The 7,500-nt window shown below is 36.1% G+C and overlaps 1 protein-coding gene across 3 annotated transcripts in view; it reads right to left on the bottom strand.

Moving 5' to 3' along the window:
- Positions 1-7,500, bottom strand: part of LOC135212084 (WSCD family member AGAP003962-like) — an 885,772-nt gene that overhangs the window by 788,532 nt on the left and 89,740 nt on the right. The window contains exon 1 of one of the 3 annotated variants that reach the window (XM_064245453.1): positions 7,394-7,455. The exons of the other annotated variants lie outside the window; for them this stretch is intronic. The gene's annotated coding sequence lies outside the window, so the exon portion shown is untranslated. Of the gene's footprint in view, positions 1-7,393; positions 7,456-7,500 lie in introns of those variants that run through there. 3 annotated transcript variants of the gene reach the window in all.

The following is a 7,500-nucleotide window of genomic DNA, read 5'->3' as shown; positions in this document are numbered from 1 at the left end:
CGAGAGGAATTTTTCACCCTCCAATGGCTGGTTAGAGAGTTGAACAAACTTCGTTCCCGAACCGGTTCAAGCCTCGGAGATGAAAGATGGAGTCATTTCAGGTCTTGATCGGATTATAAATATGTTTCAAGGGTAATCATATACAAAAATAGGAAATGGAAAAGTCCACCTTTTATTGTACTGCCGGTGGACTGCATAGATCTCGATAATCCAACCAGATTTCATGAATATACAGCAAGTATGTTATTCATGGTGTGATTATTCTAAACGAATCTTCCAACAGTGATGTAAGCATAAAACCTTGTATGAATTATAATTTACGTTCAAGATTAAATGAAGTTCTGGTCAACTGAAATTCTACCATTGTGGCCATATTACAAGACGCCATACAGGTAGCAAATTCAGTTTTGTGAGTTTTGTCACTGAAATTTTTTCAAGTGCCCAACTACAAAGAGATTACGTCTAAACAGGCTCTAGCAACCTTTCCTAATGAGCATTAACAAGAATTCCAAGCAAACGAAAGCACGAATTCCTACGATTTTACAAAATGTTTCGGGAAACAACTGGTCATTTTTGTATTATCAGAGTCCGACACTGGATCTGAGGATTATTATCACTGCTTCGTTAACTGTGCTCAAGGAAGACGAAAGGTTCCTGCTGCTAGCGAGAAAAATTGTAAGAATCAGCATTTGGCTAATTACTTCTTTGTTGTGAAGGAAAAACAAAAAAACAATGATAGTATTCAGGTAACTAAACTGCTCGCTTTGGTGGAGGTCTGCAACCTCTTATTGGGGTCTTTACTTCCTTATGCTTCGGGCTATTCTGAAATCAAGTGTGGGCAGAAAACAGAAGAAGAAGCCAAAAGCTCTTTTATTATTGCCATTCAATCAATTTCCTTGCCAAAAGCGTTGCATTTTCTGAACCGCATGGCGGAAGTAATGAAAAATAGCTGTCATGCTGAAATTTCAAGAGGGGAGGACGTTTCTTGTACAGTGACTAATACGTTGTATTCTTGGCAATTCTCTTATTTGTGCCACCCTCTGAATTATTACGTTAGTTTTCCATTCTATAACAGTAATTATTCATACAATTTAGTCTGCAGGCGATGCATAATTCTCTGAGGGAGATTAAGGCAAAGTTCTCCAATAAACATGTGGAAGATATCAATCAATGGAACCTGTAACAAAATAAAATTCACACATATATATATAAAACTACACAAGCATACATCTACCTAGGCCAACATCATACCAGCGAAATAAGGAAAAATTCTAAGTTTAAACATACTTTTCATTTTTTTGGTTTAAAAATAAGTTTTTACGCATATCATTTTTCTCCCTCTTTCCTTTTTCACTATGACGCAATACACTTCGAAAGCCTTTCAAATTCCTCCTTCGAAAACATTGTACTCAAAATGTCATATTCTTTCTCTCTCTAGGTTTTGAGTAGAAAAAAAAATAAGCCTTAAGCTTCTGTGGCTCGTAGGCTGAATAACACGGCCACATCAGACAAACGAGAGTAAAAAGTGTAAAACTAAAAATACCTCTCCCTTTTGTTAGAAAAGAATATGCCATTGAGGATTGCTCACACGCACATGCACGCATAGTACACACACGCACAAACACACACACACACCACACACACACACACACACATATATATATATATATATATATATATATATATATATATATATATATATATATATATATATATATATATATATAATGTGTGTGTGAGTATGTGCGTGTAAGCAATCTTCAATGGCATATCCTTTTCTAACAAAAGGTAGAAGTATTTTTAGTCCTACACTTTTCACTCTCGTTTGTCTTGATGTAGCCGTGTTATTCAGCCTACGAGCCACAGAAAGCTTAAGGCCTTTTTTTTTCTACTCAAAACCTAGAGAGAGAAAGAATATAACATTTTGCGTACAATGATTTCGAAGAAGGAATTTGAAAGGTTCTCCAAAAATACAAAGTAGCTTGCAACATGTGTTGCGTCATACTGGGAAGGCCATTTTCCATTTTTCTCTCCCTCTGTTCTTTTCATCAGATAAAACAGAAATACAGAAATAAAGCAGGAAAACGTTAACATGAGCTTTAATTACTTTCTCCATAGGTTTTGTCCTCCTCATCTAATATTTACATGTAGAGGAAACACGGACAATACTGTTTCGCAAATATCATAGGTATCAAAAAAACACGAAAACATGGGCAGGAGAGAGAGAGAGAGAGAGAGAGAGAAGAGAGAGAGAGAGAGAGAGAATGATATGGATGAAAGCTTCTCATAAAAAAAACACACAATTTACAGTATAAATTAATCAAAAATGGAAAACGCAAAATTAAAATAATTAGGCACAATCTTCTATTTCTTCAGTGGAATCCAAAAGCTTAAGTCTGATGTCTAGATGGACCCATCAGCAGTCACGAACGAAAACCTCATACATTCTTGGTTTCCAAACAATCGTACCACCTAATGTAAATGGGACTGAGAGAAGACAAGGGTTAGTAATTTCTAGAAAACATCCCGACAGTATTTGTAATGACAGCTTGACTGACAATTTAGAGTGGCAAGTTTTCTCGTAAAAAGTAATAAAACATTTCATGATAATCTGAATTTTTTATATCAAGCTAATTACATCTAAGCAAAATAGCTTCCCTGTTACTATGCATCTAAAGGGCTTTTCGACAAGCTGCTGCTGCACTATACTCTGTTTTTTTTTTTTTCATCTGTTCATCCTTCTGTGTGTTTTTTGTATGGTAACACTGCGTCCCTGGCTTTAGATAGTTACGCTATGTGTAAGTTTAGGATAAATAAAAGGATATCTGGGTGTACATTTGCAACTGAAAAGTGGTTTTAATAATTTACTGTATGCGAATTGCACCGTTATATTCAAAATAGAATATTATTATAATCGTTGAATATAAGCTGAATGTAACTATCTAAAGCCCGGGAGCAGTGTTACCATACAAAAAACACCACAGGCGGATGGACAGATGGAAAAAAACAGAGTATAGTTATGCAAAATAACGAATAAATGAGCGCATTTCTTCAGCCATTAGGGTCACCGAAAACCGCTATCTTCAAGTGATGTCTTGAAATTCTAAACGGATTATCTGTGCCCTCGTCTGCATCAGCTGGGTCATCTTTTTCTACTCCATGGCATTCCAGAATCTTGGGTGCTTGCTCGCTTGCCTGAAGGTGTGCTCGGGGACACTAATTCGGAAAAATATTATAAGTTATAAAATGGCAGCTTCGTATGGCTTCTTGTCGCGTAGCTTACCGTCTCTAATATGAGGACCTCATTGCTTCCAGAATTCTTAGAGAGGGAAAAATTCATGTTTCTTATTCTTTCATGTGATGAAATGCTTGCTGTCGAGTGGAAAAGCTCGTCAGGATCCTTCTAATTTAGTATGTAAACAAAGAACATATGTATTGTATGTACGCATGTATGTATATGTGTATATATATATATATATATATATATATATATATATATATATATATATATATATATATATATATAATATATATATATATATACATACATACATACATATATATATATATATATATATATATATATAATATATATATATATATTACATACTACATACACATATATATATATATATATTATATATATATATATATATATATATATATATAATGTCTCTTCCTATAATCAGTATACTATGAAGATGAAAAGGCCCATAAAATCACGATATACACGATACACTTCTACTGTAGCCCTGTTCACTGGCGAGACAGGGTTACACAGGAAGTATAAAAAATAATACGGGCTTTTATCTTCATATATATATATATATATATATATATATATATATATATATATATATATATATATACATATATTCGTATTCAATCAATCAACTCCTCTGGCGGAAGCTGCATACCAACCCAAGGGACCTACTAAAGCAGAAAGTGTTTTCCTCAAACTCCTCTCAGCGCTAGACTGAAGGACAATAAGCCTCTGGAGCTCCATGAAATGTTCAAAAGACGCCTTCAGTTCCTCTTACCGGCACAAAGGTCCTTCCTACCTTTGAGATGAGACGCCCCAGCGAGTGGAGGGATCCCTCAACATCGCGATGCCTGACATTTAGTCAAGCTAATATACGGACCCGTCAGCTTTAACGTCCCTTTTTCCCGTAAACTCTATCAATGCGCGCTGCGATTAAAGGATTTACAATTAAAAATTAATAGGAGCCTTCAAGCCTAATAGATCATGGACGTTTTCCGTTCTGACATACTGAGAGAGAGAGAGAGAGAGAGAGATAACATCAGCTAACTCTTTTTATTTGTTTTGTTTTGTTTGTATGGTGTTTTTACGTTGCTTGGAACTAGTGATTATTCAGCAACGGGACCAACAGCTTTACGTGACTTCCGAACCACGTCGAGAGTGAACTTCTATCACCAGAACTACACATCTCTCGCCCCTCAATGGAATGCCCGAGGATCGAACTCGCGGCCACCTAGGTGGTACACCAACACCATTTCGGCCACGCCACTGAGGCGCTTCTTTTTAGTTGGTATGACTGTATGTATGTATGGTTTTCAAGGTCGGAGGCACTGCGGACAAGAAGGTCATTGAGCTTGGTAATGGAAAATCAAGAAATGACAGCGAGTGAGAGGAGTGATATGGAAAATGATAACTGGAAATAATACCACTTAAATGTTAAATAGATGTGTAAACATAAAACCTGAAATAAACTGATAAATGTGGAAGAAATATCCTAATTCAATTAAAACTTTTGCCCGCCTAACAATGAGACGAAAGCATCAATACCGCCCACCTCTCCCTCGAGTACCACCCTCGGATTTTACCCAGTCAGGCTCCTCTGTCACTGTTCAAATACGAGTATGTGCTGCACCGTCAGCGAAGCCAGATATCATTTCCTCTCTTCTTCTGCAAAACAGCCATCTCTGTAATTAGTCTGTCAGCTGGCTCTGTAAATCCCTTCTAGCGCTGCTCTTTGAAATGGACCATTATTTCTCTTTGCTCTTCTATTAGGAAATGTCTCTTGACAATAGTGAAAGCAAAAAACTGAATAGACAGAATAGCAGAGTCGGTGACCTTTACCTATCTCCACCCTTTCCTCAGGTCGTGACTGCAGAACGCATTTCATTCTAACACGAAGGGAATGATACAACTGACCTTTCCAGCTTTACAGTCCGATTTCTGGGGACAATTCCTGCTTCAAAAATATTATAGAAAATCCAAGTAGTCAAATGCAATACGTCAGTTCATAGACTTTCGGGAAATTAACAAAATTTTTTTTTTTTTTTTTAAATACATCTACCAAAATTTAAAATCCCATTTGAGGTATATTTACAAAAGTGAAAGAAAAAGATCAACTCTAGTTTCATCTTAGTTAAGTTTGTTTGTTTATTTGTATGTTGTTTTTACGTTGCATGGAACCAGTAACGGTTATTCAGCAACGGGACCAACGGCTTTTTACGTGACTTCCGAACCACGTCGAGAGTGAACTTCTATCGCCAGAAATACACATCTCTCACACATCAGTGGAATGCTCGAGAATCGAACTCGCGGCCATCGAGGTGGCAGGTCAAGACCATACCGATCACGCCACTAAGATGCTCATCTTAGTTAAGCTCTCCAACTTGCAGTTCCTATGCGCATAATTCCTCGAGTATAGCGAGGAATTCTGGACACCAGCCTCCCAACCACGACGACTTACGACGCTATCGATTTAATTACACCTGGCACGCTTAGGTAAGCGCGACCTGCCGTCAATTTAGTGTGCGCCTTGGCTCTGTTATAATGACATACACACGAACATGAAAATCCAAAATTCATAAGTGGCACATCTTTCAGGTTTAATTCCTCAAGAGCATTCAGTTCTTTCAACAAAGCTAGTGCATGTCAATTTGATATATATATATATATATATATATATATATATATATATATATATATATATATATATATATATATATATATATAGATATATATATATATTATAATAATATCCCCCTCAAAAATAAGAAAAGGATTAGAAAAAGATACAAAGAATGTGTAAGTTACCTTATCCTCCTTAAATGATGAAAGTTGTTCGATTCATACAATTGATGAATCGAATATTTGAAAAGTGGTTCTCGGCTGATGGTTCATGGACCACTTGCGGTTCATGATGACATTCTGGGGACCTTTACTAAATTGGCTAATAAACTGGTGATTGGCACATACATTTTTAAATTTACTGAAACGCAGTAACATCAATTTGATCCATATAAATAACAGATCATTCACTTTATTTAGATCATTCCTATTAAAAAATATATTTCAATCCAAAATGTTTATTGACTATATTCTTTGGAAGCTTGAATTGTAAGTCAATTGTCCCTGAGGGCTTGTTCCATATGAATACATTTCATCTCTTGAATAAATAATAATAATAATAATAATAATAATAATAATAATAATAATAATACTGTTGCAGGGATTCAGCCGTGCGAATCCCTGCAACCACCGACGAGAGATCCCAGACTTCGCCCCAGACCGGCTCGACCAATGAGATCGCAGATCTAGGATTCGAGCCGCTATAAATATCGGCATGCAGACACCATCTCTTCACTTCTACTGCTAACCAGCCATGAAGATGACCTACGAGAAGGTTGAAACGTCGCGATAAACCAGAGCTACACCAGCATTAGTACCAGCTGAATACCAGAGACGACACCAGCCTGACATTGACCTCTCTTACGGAATAATACCAACACCGACGACGACCCCTGCTTGATCTGGACCAGAGGAACGCCATCCCATATACTAGTATTCTGATAATACCAGTCTTTGATTAATAATGCCTGTTCTGAATAAAATACCACTTCCAGCATTATCCCCAATATGAATATTGGCCAATTATTAAAAAGAATCGCTAAGCCAGAAAAGCGAGTGATAAGAAAAATAGAAAAGATAATATATAAGATTAATTCGCTGAATTCTGCCATCTTATTCTACAGAATTTGTTTAAAAGAGGGTCCTCTTCCCAAATAATAATAATAATAATAATAATAATAATAATAATAATAATAATAATAATAATAATGGGCCGTTATCTTCTCGCCCCGCCCCCAATTTCTAAAAGTCTTACATAGTAATATAGTTCACTATATAATTGTGGATTTTTATTACACAATGATAATAATAATAATACTAAAAATAATAATAATAATAATAATAATAATACAAAAAATGGTCCACGATATATTTTCATTGGACTGGTGGTCCACTAAGTGCAATGAGTCGAGAACCGGTTTTAAAAGGTATCTACCAATAAATACGCAGCCTCCTAATCTCACTTACTCATTCGAATGCAATGACAACAGAGGACAGATATTCATTACTCACACGTTGTGGGACAGAGCTGAAAACTCTACAAACCGTCCCTCGATTCATCCCAAAGAGAACACTTGCCTGAAAAGAAAGGGGAAAATCCAGTCAAACAACTGCTATGC

Source organism: Macrobrachium nipponense, chromosome 40 (assembly GCF_015104395.2).
Source record: "Macrobrachium nipponense isolate FS-2020 chromosome 40, ASM1510439v2, whole genome shotgun sequence".
Lineage (NCBI taxonomy): Eukaryota > Metazoa > Arthropoda > Malacostraca > Decapoda > Palaemonidae > Macrobrachium > Macrobrachium nipponense.
The sequence above is the reverse complement of the archived record's forward strand: the minus strand, read 5'-3'. Positions and strand labels throughout refer to the sequence as shown.